The sequence below is a fragment of the Euprymna scolopes genome, chromosome 27 (genome assembly GCF_053919585.1).
Source record: "Euprymna scolopes isolate OS-2025 chromosome 27, ASM5391958v1, whole genome shotgun sequence".
Lineage (NCBI taxonomy): Eukaryota > Metazoa > Mollusca > Cephalopoda > Sepiida > Sepiolidae > Euprymna > Euprymna scolopes.
Window position 1 is genome coordinate 81,688,285 of NC_136508.1, and position 17,017 is coordinate 81,705,301.

The window sequence follows — 17,017 nt, forward strand, 5'->3', positions numbered from 1 at the left end:
TACTTCTTATAAATGTAACAGATTGCATCAGCAGTGAGGTATCTATAATGTTGTACACATTTTTACGGCGTTGTCATATTTTAACGGATCCAACACGTTGTAGTCTCCGTCGCAAGGAAAAAGAAGAAAGAAAAAAAAACTTGAACTCATTTTTCTGTTCTTAACAAAAACTTTATTTCCAACAACGCATTTTTTTCTAAATATTTAAACATTTCTTCTTTTCCGACCGCGTGTGACTTTTTGTTTCGACTTTTACGCCACACATGTATGTTGAACATGTGCTTTTTCCGGACACCAGCCATGTCTCAAACACGTGTTATTCTTGTCACGTCTGGAACACCTCTTCTCCAAACGCCAACGTTTCTCCGGTCACACTTTGCTCTAATGTACGAGTAACTCCGTACAAATGAACTGGTCATTTGCACATCTTTATGCGGTTAATGTTGCTTCAAATGTCACCAGCTCTGTTATATATCTACAAGAGCGGTGGTAGAATGACCCAATCATTTTACCGGCTTACGTGATAACAGATTGGATGTGTGTGTTCCATTACAGATCGAAGAAGCTTTTCAAAACATGGTGTTTCTCCAACACGAGATTCATTCGTTTTAATTGGGGTCAGATAAGAGTCAAATCGTTGATGACGAAACGAGAAAAGCTTAGATTTAGATGCATTAAAATTAACTAGCCACCTTTTCCCCCCATTGCACTACGTGTTCAATATCAGAAGAGAGAGAGAACCAGAGAGATTTTCATCATTGGCAGCCTTTGAAGTGTTGTCATAGAGTGTAGTGGCGTCTGCATAAATGTCAACGAATAATCTACAAATGTGATTTGGGAAATAATTGAAGAAAATTAGGAAGAGAATTGAGCCCAGGATGGAACCCTGAGGGACACCCGCGTTGATAATATGAGCTTCTGATTTTCGCCTATCGATTGATACTTTTATAAACCTATTTCTAGCAATTCCGCGGCCGGAAATCCTATAAAGTAGACTATTATACCATACTCTATCAATATAATATTGATATATCAAGAGCAATTGTTCAAGAAACGAACCCCCCGTCGGGAGATTTACTAATCTTGTATGCACATTAGTTATAGATCAAACAGAACCAAAACAATATTACATATAACGGAATAAGTTATTTTTCTCTGGTAGTGGACCACTTGTCTATTTGTCGCATATTCCAGCAACTTACTCATGATGTACAAGAAACTGATTGGACTGTATTGAGAAGCAGATGACCGATCATAAAAATATTTAAATACCGCAGGCTGATTAAGTTTTCCAAGGTGTTGGGAAACATTTCTCTATGACCTCTTTTACCCTTCGGGCTAAGCTCACAGTCTAGTGTCTGTTCATATGCTACACGTAATCTGTCCTGTGGAGGAAAAATCGTTCATGACTGAGAATATTTTTATTTTTGTTCCCATGCACAGTACCCTTTTTGGGGAGCCGGATTTTCTCCACATTAACCACCGACCTTGTGTCTAACTCTGTCTTAGTGGGGAGGCAAGTGAATAAGTACCTTTCAACAGCTTTGTAATTATGAGAACCAGTTTCAGTTAAAGATTTTTTAACCTTTAGTTAAAAGAGATTGACTGTTAAAAATCGCTCAATTATGAGACGTACTCTTCTGTCAAATTAAAGCGTGAAGGTGTAATATATTTTCGTGGAAATTTAAGTCTCTCACCCCCAAAATACCATTTTAGTATGTCTATATATATATATATATATATATATATATATATATATATATATATATATATATTTAAACAACAAACAAACAGTTTTCTTCATTTTCTCGAAGTTCATTCGTCAATAAAATAAATCAGTTCTAAAGGCAGATTTTAATTACTCTGTATTTCGTATGAGGAAACTTCTGTGTAGCGTGGAATAGATCTCCTAACATTTATTTTCCTTTGCTAGCCCTTTCTTTCCGATTCGCCACTGGCAGAGATTTTTCCGGTCCTCGTCCGTATCTACTTTAGTTGCCTTGCTCTCCGCTCTGGTGTCATAATGTTTTCGTTTTAAGTATCTCCACATTGAACTATTTCATTTTCTCTCTCTAAGGATAGAACTGAATAATACAACTAATTAAAATAATGGTATGTCCTCCATCTAAACAAACGTGTGTACCTTTCGCCCAAGAATGAATCTTCATTCTAACCTCTCATTCATTGGCTGTTACATAACAAAATTAACAATTTTCCTTTCTCGTAGTATTTTTATACCCAAAATTTCTTCTATTCTGTAAGGTTATTAAGTCTATGATTTTCTTTAAGTTTTTGATAAATTCCTCATCTCTGCTCGGTATTCATTTTGTATTTAAGAGTTTTTGGAACAATTAATTTATACTTAACCTGTGTCTAAAATATACCATGCTGATTGTCAAAAGTCAAAGGTATAAACGCCATGACAATAAATTTCCAAGTCTAACAAGCATACAAATCTAATGATAAAACCGACAAAGGTTTAGCATAAGGTTTTCAATATAGTATAAAAGCAAACTGCCATTCTACTGTGCGCTCAAGCCAAATATATATTTAAAACAATTGTTTTGTCCTTGAATTCTCTGGAAATCCATATAGATGGCACCTGAGACTTTGATTTGATTGATGTCCATGTTATCTCAATTTTCTTGACTTTATTTATCCGATGAATAAAAACATTTGATAACTCTCATCATGTTCAACGTGTTGTCAAATTGTTGTCCATATGTAGCGATAGATGTAACATTTTCTGCCAAAAGTCTCAATTATAAGTTTGTTTTTCACGAATAAGACTACGAGAGTTTCGTGGTACTTGCTGTTTAAAGTCACGATTCTGAAGCCAGTAAAGTGGTCGCAAAAGCATGTTTAAAAACGTTATTTTGCAAGTATATGACATCGTAAGTAGTCGTGGTCCGGAGTGCAAAAGCGTTTGCCTGAAACTTTTACCTTCTTTTCTTCTTTCGCGTTTTAGGTTAGAGCCTGCCTATTGCGGCTAATTTTTCTTTTTCTGGTCGCACGGACACTTGCTGCTATTTTGATTGAAAGAAAAGTTTTTATTAATTTATTTTTAGGTGGGGGTACCAGCGCACGGGTTGCCGAAATATCTAGTGGGGGCGGGGGTTCGTTCTTATCTGGGGGGTCGCTCAATATTCTTAGTATAGTAGTTGTGTCCAAACCGAACTTCATGTCCACCCAGACAACTCCGGGTGTCTATGCTAGTCTATTACATAACTCTCAAACGTCAGTTTGTTTGTGTGTTTGTTTGTGTGTTTGTGTGTTCGTAAGTCCGCTAAAAACTTTCCTCAGTTGCATCGGATCGATTCGAAATCGATACCATCTGAAATGGCGAGCTCTCTGACGAATAATATCAGAAAATTAGGAATACAAAAAAGATTTATTCTGTGATGGGAAACTGGTCCATTTCTTTCCACCGGTTAATTTTTTGCGTCCAGATTTTAGCAAGTCATGCACGCCGAGCAAAATGGATGTATGCTTTAAAACGTTATGTTGAAGGTCACGACATAATAAGTCGTCGCTGTCCAGTGGGAAAAAGCGTTTGGTAGAAACTTTTCTCCCTACTTTATTTCTTTCGCCTTTCAGGTTCGAGCCGGCATACCGTAGCTATTTTTTAATTTTTTTTTTTTTTTGGGGGGGGAGGGGGATTGCACAGGAATTCGTTGCTATTTCGATTGAAAAAAGTTGTTTTGATTCATTTATTTTAGGCGGGGAGGTGAACAGCTGCTTCTCTTTCTAACTTTTTGTAACCTCAGTTCGAATAAGTCGACCCCCACAAGACTGATTGTGACAATTTTTTATTTGTATAAAGATGCCACTTTTAAGAAACTGATTACTCCGCAATACAAACAAAAATTGTGCGTGTTTACAATCGCGCCGATGAAAATTAGAAGTCATATATTACAGGGTAGAGCGATACAATTATCGTCCTAAAAGGCGACATGATTCCATTTCCGTTTGATGAAAATCGGTTTGTTTGTTTCTTTTGCAGACCCTCTACTATTCGGCCAGTTGTTTACAAATCCTAAGAGAAAGAGAAGCCTTCTAGCATGTGTGCAAGTGATACAATATTATATGAGCGAGATCGGAGATACGTCGCTGTATAACTCATGTTCTCTGCCGATCCAAGTAATGACAACAGGACCATTGCCAGTACCTGCAAAATGCAAATCCGGACGGTTTAACGCTTGAGGGCACAGTTCAATGAAGATTTCAGTCACGGTTATATTTGGTGTGGTTTCAACTGAGGGTCAGGTCATGCCACCTCACATCTTCGAAGCCGGCTTGAAAGTCAACAGCAAAGTGTACCTGGAGATGCTGAAGAGTGTGGTGATCCTCTGATGCAATCAGGTTGCCGTTAGCAGAACCTGGATGTGGCAGCACAATTCAGCGCCGGCACACAAGTCAAAAGAGACCCAGGGTTGGTTTCAGAAGATGTGCTACGACTTTATACCCTTCTCTAACTGCTCCCCCTCATACCTGAACCTGCTGGATTACTTCGTTTGGTCATACGTTGAAGACATCACCAACATGACCTCCCACAACTCGGCTGATCGCCGCCATCCGTCGGTTATTCGCCCAGCGCTCTCCGGCGTTTGTGGAAAAGACATGCTCCCAGTTCCGGATCCGTATCGAGGCGATGATTGAGGATGAAGCGGCTACATCAAATAGATGTCAGCTCTATTATATAATCTAGTTACTTGAATTGATTTTTTCAATAAAAGTTTTAAAATAAAACTGTAGTATAGTTTTTTGGAGGCGACAAATTTATTGTTCCGCCATGTAGTTTATTTATTCGCTTTTTGAAAGGGATATTTAAAACATTTTGTTTTACGTTGTTTTCTTTTTTTGATATTTGCATTGCTTATGCCTATTTTATTGAATGTGTTTTTTTATGATGGCTTTCTCTGCACGCAATTATGCAAATAATAGAACTATGATAGCGGTGTTGAGAAACAGGGACCTTAACTTGAGCGAGACTGTGTTTACCTCTAGGGTCATGGGAATAAAGTCCCATAAGATCTGATTTAATGATATTGCTAAACAACTGCATAAAGTTTTTGAAGCAAAGCCAAGTCAGTGTCAAAATGGAAATGGTGCAGAGCAGCCATGCTCTACAGGGATATAATACGAGCTAGCGTCAAAAATGCATTCAGCTAGAAACGTTCCCGGGGGGGTCGGGCTGTTCAGGTGTACATTGATGACTGCTGGAAGCGACAAATAAATTGTTTTTTTAAAAGACCTAATAGATATACACTTAGATTTCTCAACCAGAAGTGGGGAAATATTTACTCACGTGGAATGACGACAAGAAACTACCAAGTTCGAATCCTGTCTGCTAAATAGCGTCAATCTAATTTTAAATATTGGCAAATTTCCTCTAGTATTAACTATGAGTTGTAATTTCAGAAAATGTAAGATAAAACTAATACCACTAACAGAATTGAGTTGCGTCAAAAATGCGTTTCATGTCGATAAATAAAAAAGTTTGTTTTAATCAAAACTATCGAAAATTAAAGCTGTTTAGGCGATTTTAAATTAATTGGGTTTTTAATACTAAATTTAATTCCGATTAGATAATCACATATACTGAGTATTGAATTAAAATCTGATACTGGGAAAGAAACGTTGTTCATGGATTTTATCTTAAGATTTCGTCTTAGATAGAAGATAGTAGAAATTGTTGACAGTGGTTATATTTAGAAGATTGTTTGGTGCGAATGTTATGCAAGAGGACCATAGATTATAGCATGATTGAGCACTTGGCCTGAAAATACCAATCGAACCGGAGATAGTTCGCAACGCTTCTTCTGTAATGCTGCAAGGTTTGAAGATGTTGTAGGGACGAGAAGAGAACATATCCCACTAGATTTCGAAGTTGTTTTTGTACTCTGCTAAGACAAAACAAAATAGAATGCTCTCATATATGATAGAAGATCTCTATCCTTAGACGAATTTGGCTCATGCGAAGGTAGAAGATCGCGTCAGGAATTTGAGGTGCTTTCTAGAATAATCCAACTATTTTTTCAGCTAGATTTATAACACATATGATGTAAGTCTTACATTTCATGTCTTAAAGGCAGGTAGGAGTGCTCTGGAGAGTTCTTTCCAGATGTGGCAAAAATACTCTATCTTAGAACATATTTGGCTTTTGTAAAGGTAGGAGATTGCATCGAATGTGCGATATTTTCAGGAGCAGGATAATGATTCAACTATTTTTACCCCAACTTTGACAACAGGTTTTGTGTAAGTTTTCCATTGCATATGTAGAATGAAGGTTATTCCTAGAAGCTTATTAAAGCAGAACGCTTACTTGAGATGAAAGCTATTAATTTCAATTGGGGCATTGTTAATAAAAATATAGAAATTTGGTTTTACTCAAGGTAAGAGGAGAGACTCAGGAGGACCTTGGTGATTGCTGGCCTTCGAAGTTGTGCTATAGATTGTAATGTGCTATAGATTGTAGTGTTATCTGTGTTATCTGTAATAATTTTAGAATGTCATTTGGGAGATCATTGATGAAGATTAGGAAGAATTAAGCCCAGAATGTATCGTTGAAAAACGCTAGGGTTGATATTTTGAGTTTTGGACTTCTGTCAATAGACAACAACTTCAATGAACCTATCAAACAGAAAGGAATCGATGGTTGAGAGGACATTTCCATATATTCTCTAACTGGAAATTTTGTGAATGTGACCGTTATGCCATACCCTATGATATGTCAAGCCTTATTGCTCTATATAGGAAAGCCATGTCGATAGATTCACTCGCCGTGTGTGAAATTACAGTTAGTACATCGGCTGTAACGGTAATCACACTACTTGCCACTGAGTTGATTATTTTTAGTGAGAGGTTTAACATATTTATCACGGAATCAAGCAACTTACTCATGGTCCATAGAAGGTTAATTGATTTGTAATTAGATGCAGAAAACTTTCAGATTTGAAATACTCAACAGATTAACGAGGTGCGATGAAGCATGTCTTATATAGGCAGCGTTTGAATAGTTTTGCAAGAATGGGAGTTAGAACAACAGTGAATCAAAGGAGAACAAAAATGGCCGTAAACCGACGACAAAAAACTTAATGCAGTTGGATAAATATTTTTTTTCGTTTCAGTGTTTCTGAACAGTGTTACGTTATGCTAACATGAACGGCACCCATCTAAACGGGTGTATACGTCTCTTTTTTGTTTGTGTTACTAATGTCTTTAGTGGTTTTTCACTTTCTGAACCATGCTCGTCTATTTATGTTGTGTGATGTATATATACACGTTTTATGTTCCGTGATCGTCTAAATTTATATGTGTGTGTGGTGAGGGTGTTATATATCCGACATACCTTATATTCACTGGTCTATCTTGAATTCATCTTCTGGAACCTGTTGGACGGAAGATATTTACTCCAAGACGATCATTGGTTTTAGTTTTTCATTCACTTTCTCACATATCGACGTACCCGAACATGGAAAGTGAGTTATTTTCTTGTGGTCTTTAACAGCCTCCATTGGGATATACGTCACCTCCCTCCCAAGGGGGGGGGCAATCATTAACCCAACCGCTGTTCACCGTACCCAAGCTCCAACTCTAAGTCATCTTTACCTAACTTGATCCACGTGATTCACACGTAGTTCCTATCAGCTGATAAGATCTTCCGGTAAACTTGTCTATGATCTTGCTTTGTCATATTTTGATAGGTTTTATGAAAACATCATCATACCCATCTCTTATTTACCTCTGCAGTTAGATAGATAGATAGATAGATAGATACAGATAGAGATTATGATCGATAGATAGATAGATAAATAGCTACAAAATTAAATATATAACTTATTTTATTCTACCTATTTCGTAACAACAGTTTGCTGCCAGATTTAAAGCTCTATATATATTATGCAATACCATAAATAATTTTCCGTTTGTTATACAATTTTATGTTGAAAATAGAAATGAAAATGGACGCTTTAAAACATCCCTCTTGTCAAATATCCTATGAGATATTATCCAAAGCGTTAAAGTAATTATTTTTCGAATAATGAGCGATAAACAAAGACCCAATATGTGAAACAAAAATTTCGCTGGACAATTTAGAATTTTCGCGGTTTATTTAATTAAGTATATAATTAATTCATTCTATTCATGTCAGTTATCCTCATAAATATCCGTTATTCAAATAAAATTGCCGGCATTTAATGTTCACGTTTTGGTAATTTACGAAAGGCTAACTGTTTGTGCCCAGTGATGCCCAATAATGTTTTACTTGCAATTTATTTTTATAAACTATGTAGTTTACTCTAACACGTTTTTCATATAATTGTAATAGACTTTGCATCTACGAATACAAATTACGTCTCTTTATTTAAAATTCAATGCGTATGAAAATTATTGCAACCCTGTAAAAGAGTATTCTGGAAAGGCTTAAATCAAAGTAAATTTTATTGTTTTTCCCAACCAGCCAAATTGCTTCATCAGAATAACTACTAAGCTAATAAATAAAGTCAGTGACATTTTGCCATCAATAGTTTTCTTATACCTAGCATAAGTATTTCTTATGAAATACTGATGCTAGATATATGAAAACTAGTGATGGCAAAAAGTGGCTTTATTTATTGAATTATGCGCACATTTATTTACTTAATTTTGTTTTCTGTGACTATCTATTACCTGTAATTATATTTATTTGAGGATGCAAGAATAGCATAATAAGTAACGCCTGACAGAATGAGAACAATCTACTTGGTATATTCAAGAAAGAGTTCAGTAAAGTTATAATACTAATAAACTCATGAATCAAATTGTGTGAAATTGTTCATCAAATTTGGAACAGGAATACGGAGTAATCAGTTAAAAGATAAAATAAAAAAAAAAATTGAAATCTAAATCAATGATTGCGAAATGTTTTATCGTTTATCAAACCTATATTAAGATTGGAATGGTTCAGATGTTTTAATTAATAATACGACATAATCGTTTGATTTGCTGTATATATATATATATATATATATATATATATATATAAATTTTATTTATACAAACATTGATGGCTACATATGTGCATACATGTTTCTGTAATCACTCGCGTTGGGGGATTACGTCTTCAGGCCAAGAATTACAGAAACATGTATGCACATATGTAGCCATCAATGTTTGTATGAAACAATTTCATATATCTGCTCTGTTTACTCATTGGTAGACACATGTTGTTTCGTTGGATGTACTTATAGGAAACTAAACTCTACTGGCTAAATATATATATATATATATATATATATATATATATATATATATATATATATATAGTAAAAAACAAAGGTCTAAACACAGTTATGGGTTTGCTTAATTTTAATTCATATGTTTTGAACAGTTTACAAAAATAATGTTTGGCATTATTTTTTTTTAATTTTATTTTTCTAGTATTCTACATTTATATAATAGCTCCGTACATATTAAGATTAATTTTTAAAAATAATTTAATAAAGAAGTATAAACTAACAAAACCCACCTTAAAATATTTAACTTAAATAAAAAAATTTTTTAAAGTAAAATAGGTTTATATTAAATATATGTAATATACGAGTAAATTATACAATTAAAAGAATACTTTTGTATGATTTGGATAATTCAGACCATTATTCTCATCTTTGTAGTTATTCTCATAAACTGTATGTTGATATAACCTCTCAGCTTCTCAGGTGCATATTTTCAAACGTGGTAATATTTATGCCGAATTCCTGAACTGAAATTTCTATTTAAGCTACAGATTGATCTCTTTCTGTAAGAACTGATAGGATATAAATGTATATTATTATGCTATTCTTACGTATAGTATCTTTACGCCTGTAGTAATGATTAAATGTTCGATCTCAAGAAGACAAATTAAGGCTAAGTTATATAGTCAACCATAACTAAGGCTTCTTTTTCATTAGCTATTACAACGAGTTGTAAGGGAGAGCGCCACTCCTTCCATGGATTACTCCATTTGGCCTTTATGCTTCCCTTATAATTCTGAGCGTTTAACAAGGGAATATCAAGTACCATTTTTTAATCTTTTTAGTCGTTATAAAAATGTATTGATAATCAACGCTTTTAGCCATTGCGCCTTATATCCATGATAATTACTTGGTGATGACTTACGCAACAAGAAATTTTTACCTGCGTTATTTAAATAAAGAATTCAATTCGAAATTAAGAAAATGGTTCCTGATATCAACCAAAAGATTTCCAACTTTGAAAAAATGTCCATAAAAAATGCACGCCAATCTACAGTGCATTTATTTCTATATTTTTTTTTACGGGAATCGGACTACATGATACATATGACAATGGAAAGTTGCAAGAAAACGTCGCTGCAACAAGCGTATCAGCGTTTAAAGCAAACATAGGAAGGCATTATTTCTTTTACAGAAGCCTTGATTGAGAACTAAACTGCGTAAATCCCTTAGCGGGAAATAAATGCTTTATTTGGACGATAAGTCATGGCGCTTCGTTGGTTTGCTAGTGTCTTTCTAATATATATATATATATATATATATATATATATATATATATATATATATATATATATATATATATATATATATATACTAGCAGAAGTACCCCTCGTTGACTGGGTTCAAAAACAGCCCACAGAAAATGGACTGTGATTGATGAAAGTATGATAGGTTATGAAAAAGGAGGGGGTTGTAAAGAGATAGGTTTTGATACTCAAAAATTTTACCCTAAGCAAAATATCATATAAGTAAAGATAATTTTCGCGAAAATATATTTTTATATCAACTTTGTTTCGATTCGTAGCCAAGAGTGACGAACAAAATTATGTTTCCTTGCAAAGAGAAAATGTTATATATATGATAATATAAATATACAAGAAATAAATGTTACCATAGTAAATAAAAGTTACTTTTATGGTAGAAAAGTTCATTGGTTTGTATTTTTAAGTAGTTTGTAATATTTTTTTTTTAATTCACGAACCGGTTTAAAATAAAATCAAAATGGCAGCGACTTTGAAATGGAGAGCCCCGTTTTCAATTTGAAGGAAGGGTACCTGAGCATTCTGTGTGAACAATTAAAGAGAGTTCAGTCAAAGTAAGGAATATTTATAAACATATTTTAATGTTTTCCGTTATTTTGTGCTTGAGGAATATTCGATTATGGAATGTGTTGTTTATATAAAAATTCATTTAAGTAGTTATCGCCTCAAATTTCGTTTTAATTTCGGTTCGCTGAAATTATTTCAAGTAAAGAGCATTAAAAACTATTTCAAAACAAAAAAAAACCATGAACTGAACTTTTATTGACTATGGTAGCATTTATTTCTTGTATATTTATTTTTTCGGGTAGTCGTTTGTTGGCTTTTCTGCTAAACACTCTTACTAAATAATATCGACGAAATGTCGAAAAACAAAGAAACAAAAACAGTTTTTAAAAATAATGAAGCTTTACTAACTTTAGAAAAATAATCCGAAACAGCAAAATGGCATACTAAAAAAGTAAACACGTAATTACTTTAGTTTTTGAAAGCAAAGAATCGATATAACTATGAATAAGAAGAATATGGCGCCCTTTTCAATCAGAACAGGTTCGTTTCAGTTTTACAGTATTGAACGGCGTAGTATTGCGCCGTCGGATTCAGGGTTGTACTATTGTAATATAAAGAACACGCAGAAACGGTTGTAATCAACTGAATTCCTCCTAGAACACTGACAAAAAAAGCTTAAACGATATATAAATAAAAATAAAAAGGTTATGTAAATGTTTATAAAAATACACGTAATCACGTGAGCAGGATTTTTTCCTTCTTTTGACACGATAACATGTAACGTTCTTATGTTTTATCATTTATCTATTTATCTATTTTAAGAGCGCCACGTGCAAGTGGAGAAGGAAAAAAACAGAGTTATGCAAAATTGTGTCGAGAATTGTCTAAAGTTTTTTTTTCTTTCACTTTAATAAGAATGTGAATTTATGAGGTAAATTTATTCGACACAATATGATTCGACTCAAAAAAATAAATAAAAGCTAACGTGAATTAAGATTAAAGTTAAGGTGTTATTGTGGACCCTCACCCCTTTAAAAAACCCTTTTTAAACTTTGTGACATATTTACATTCTATGGAGATCAGGCGCGAACGAACACCCAATAATTTTATTATACCATATTTCTTCAAAATGAAACATAATTATCAAAGTATACTTACGCAAATAGATATGAAAAGTCTTTGTTAAAATTTTGCGCCATATTTCCATGGAAAACAGGGGCGAACGCAGACCCCAAAATATTGTTATACCATCCCTAAATAAGTTGGAACATACTTATCAAAGTATTCTTATGTAGATCTATATCAAAAACCCTTGTAAAAGTTTTTTTTTTTTTCATTTTTTATTTCCATACTTTGGGGGCTAGGCGCGATCGCAGACCCCACAATTTTAATGAACCACCGTTCTGCCAGATCAAACATACCCATTACTGATCCTCGATACATCTTCTATCATTATATGTAATAAGGTTTTTAAAATAGCCACCCATATATGAGCCTATTCGTGACCAGGTACACACACACACACGTTCAGCTTTATATATATATATATATATACATATATATACATATATAAACATATATATACATATACATATATATACATATATATACATATATATATACATATATATAAGTACTTAATTTACTCGCATAAAATTAATATACGAAAGTAGATTTATGCGTAAACTTTAAGTATTTACTTCAAAAGTGCTCAATACGTAGGTAGAGCTAGTTAGTAAGTTATAAAATGTATAAGGCGAGATTAAGCGACACTGAATATTCCGCGTTAGAAACGATATTAGTTTTGCATCAATATATATATATATATATATATATATATATATATATATATATATATATATATATATATAGTCATGGAAGATTCTTTAACCTTGAAAACTTTCTAATTTTTTTTTTAATTTAATTTTTCATCCATTGTTAGAAAATTATTTTTTCAGTAAGTAATTTAACCTATAATCACTGCATCAACTTACTTTCTGAAACTCACAATAGTCCTAAGTTTTCAGGGATCATCAATTGTTCACCATGAAACACTATTTCTGGAATTAAAAAAACAAAAGAGGATATTAAATCATGGCTCCCCAGCAGTGTTGATCAAATATCACCCCGCTTGCACAAAAGAACAAAAAGTGTTCCCGATATTGAATCAATGTTTTTTTGTTTGTTTTTGTTTTTTCCTGCTCCAGATTAATTTTGCTGACCTATTATTGTGGCGGAACTAACCTAGGTCGTTCGTCGACTGCGGCGAACAACCCACCTATTGTATGCTTTGCAGTACATGGTTTTATTTTATTTTGAAGTTCTGTTTTTATAACCCTTTACCAGGTCTATAATACCTAGTAAAGATATTTTAAATGTGCTTACATGTGTCATTCATCCTTGTCTCCAAACATGTAAGTATTAATATTTTATTTTTAACAAATTTACTCCATTTAAATGGTTATCACTCCCCCTTTTTGTTATTAACATTTTATTGATATATTTACATTTTTTTAATAATAATCTTTTTATATTTATTAGTTGTTTTTTTTTAATAAATTAAAAAATAGAAATATTAAGGATATATAAATGGGGTTTTTATATGCATAACTAATGTAGTTTTGGATTTCCTTTATTAATCCACTAATTTTTAATTAATATTAATTAGTTTTATACGATTTAAAGGATATTGGACAAATACTTTATTTAATTGTTTAAATATTTTATTTTTATCACCACATTGGTAAAGCATTTTCATTACTAATCTAGAGAGTGGGGGTATATTGATTATAAAGTCACGTGAGCTATTCTTGAAAATTCGAACATAATGATTATACAGATGGCATGTGCTATTCTTATGCAGCATACGAACTATTTTAAAGTGTGGAGTATTTTAGCGAATATTTTATCAAATATTTTATCGGTAAAAATCTCATCCTCAGTTTTTATTATCTAAAACCAGAAAGGTAGTTTGTATCTCTCTATGTTCGCAATTAAATTAAATTTTATTTAAGATAAAAGGCAAAAACAATCCTAAAAGGAATTGTGTGTTAGAGGTTATTCTTTTCTCGATTTAGCTGACGTTTTACTTGGTTAATGACAAAATTGTACCGTATCAGTTCTAATACATGAGATTCCTCCAATAAGCTCCCTGATTAACCGATTGTTCGTCCATTTTTATAAATGTTCTAATTCGAACATATTAGAAGAGTATAATGCCGATTGGTTAATTCTTGTGGAAATCTTTTGTTTGCATCTGTTTAGTATCATTTTACGTTTTGCAATCATAGTGAGAACATCTTAAACTCAATTTGTTTTTCATATTTTCTTTTTATCGTTGTTTTTAGTGACACTCCCCCAAATAATGTTTGAAACCAGTGCAGAAAAGTAAGAAAACGCTGTTTCAATGTTTTATTGCCCGTCTCCTTGCGTGCCTTCTTTCGCTAAATTTATGGTAGACTATTTCCATTTCAATTCTCTGATGCTATTCAATAGAATTTTTTTTTTCCGTCAACGCATTTTTTTCATATTTTTATCCGATTTATTGTATGATATTTTGCCGGCTTTCCATACAAAAAATGTTCACGTAAGAATAAAAAAAATAAAAATAAATAAATAAAAATAACATAGTGCAATGATCGTTTATTGCCATCATTAATAAGGGATTCGTTTATTTATTTGCTGAACCGCTTCTCGTTTGAGTGCATCTACGAGAATTTCTTTCTTCTGGTATTTTCTTCAGCTTAGGCGCAATTGAGTTTAAAAGGTAAACGAAGAGGATTTTAAAGGAGGAAATTGTTTTTCATTCACTATTTGTTTTATCATTCTGTTTAAATTGTCTTTAATCGGTCTTTTCTAGCCTAGGCTTTCTTTATTATGTTCGCTCTATCTTTCCCTTCGTCGTCAATCTTTACCTCTAACGTTTCTTCTGCATTTTCCTCTTATATTTTCGCCCTCATCTGCTTTCCCCTTTCTTCACTTTGTCTTTTTTTCTTTCTCTGCCTCCCCATCTGTTCTCTGCCTTTTCCTCTCCTCTGCTGTTTTTCTATTTTCTCTTCTTCTTCTTCTTCTTCTTCTTCTTCTTCTTCTTCTTCTTTTCCTCTCCTCTGCCGTTTCTCCCAGTCTATACACCTCCTTTGCCTCCCACCACTTAATCTGTCTTCCTTTCTCTGCCTTTCCTCTCATCTTCTCTCCCCCCCCCCGCTTCTCTCTCTCTCTTGTCCTCTTTCTTTTTCCCCATATTTTCTGTCTCTTTCTCTTTCTATCGTCTTCTTCCTGTACTTTCTCTGCTTCGTCTTCAACTCTCTCTTGTTTCTTCCATTTCTTTCTGCAGTTTCCCCTCCACTTCACTACTCCTTATACTTCCTCTTATCTAACTTGGGTCACTGATCCGTTGCCCATAAAACTCCTCTGCTAAAAATGTTGACAGGGATTAGAAATACAGCAAGAGAATGTATTTTTGAAATGACCAATATGAAAGTGAAGCAATAGAATTCAAGTCCAACCATCCGAATTGAGTTGATTTACAACGGGAATTCCAAGTCGTGATTTGAAACCTTTAATAAAGATTTCAATAGAAATAAAAACAAATATGAAGGTTATATAGTTTATAGCATTTTCAACCGGCAAGTCATTTTCCTTTTTCTTGATGTAGTCATTATTATTTTATTTATTATTATTATTATTATTATTATTATTATTGATGTTATATTTATTATTATTATCATCATCATCATCATCATCATCATCATTATGTTTCTTTTTAATTAACCTTATAAAATGTATCAGCATAATTATTATTAAAATACCAAAAAGTTGTTGCATAAAAAGGAGCATTCTTAATGCATTCTCTATCCTTGACCTAGGAGAGAAGTGTAGTATTACTTCAGTCTCCTAGATTTATCATCCCAGGAAGTTTCTCCTCTTTCTTAGCAAATATATAAAGGTCTTAATATATCTGTTTGTTCTCACACATAGTTTCACTTTTTGGTGTGCTGGATTTCGGCACATTAAAAACCGACAAGAGAAGCAAATGAAATATTGTATATATAAATAAATATACAGACACACACATACTGTACTGTTTCATTGCATCACCACTCATCAGTGTGGCTAGACAAGCACTTATCACTAACTAAGGATTTAACCTTCAACAATTGCGTTGATCGTCAGCATTTCTACACACAAGCCATGGGATCGGTGCTCGTGAATGACCTCAACAAATGTCCATTTAAATAGACACTCGCCCACTGCTTTTACAGTGCACGAGCTGCTTGTTTATTTACAAACAAACAGCGAGCTTCACTTTTTAGTTACTTAAATAACGGATGAGATACATTTACTACAGTGCTATATGCAAATAAAAATATACTTATGTATATATGTGTATACACACACACACACACACACACACACATATATATATATATATATATATATATATATATATATATATATATATATATACGCTTTATTTTTTATTACCGTATCTTTCTGTTAAGTTACATTATTGTTTCGGCTACATGGCCGTTTTTGGGGCCGTCTGTAGCGTCCTCAGACTCTTTACAGAAATCCGGTTTCTGTAAAAGTCTGAGGACGCTACAGACGGCCAAAAAAAAACGGCCGTGTAGCCGAAACAAAAATGTAACTTGACAGAAAGATACGGTAATAAAAAAATAACACGCATATTTGCTCTACAACAGTATTGAACACTTTCTTCAGTTTTTATTAATTACCATCTCCACTATATATATGTGTATGTGGGGAGGAGAATGCCTTCAAAAGTAATGTCCCTTATTTTTTAACACGAATGAACGAGAGGTGATTGAAAATTACATTGTTATGATGACTGAGCTTATGCAACATAATCTGAAAGCTTCACTTCTCTTGTGCGAATATTGACGGGGGAGACTCAAAAATGCAACCTCTGTTATTGACGTGTATCAAAAGCAGAGATGAGTAATTGAATTC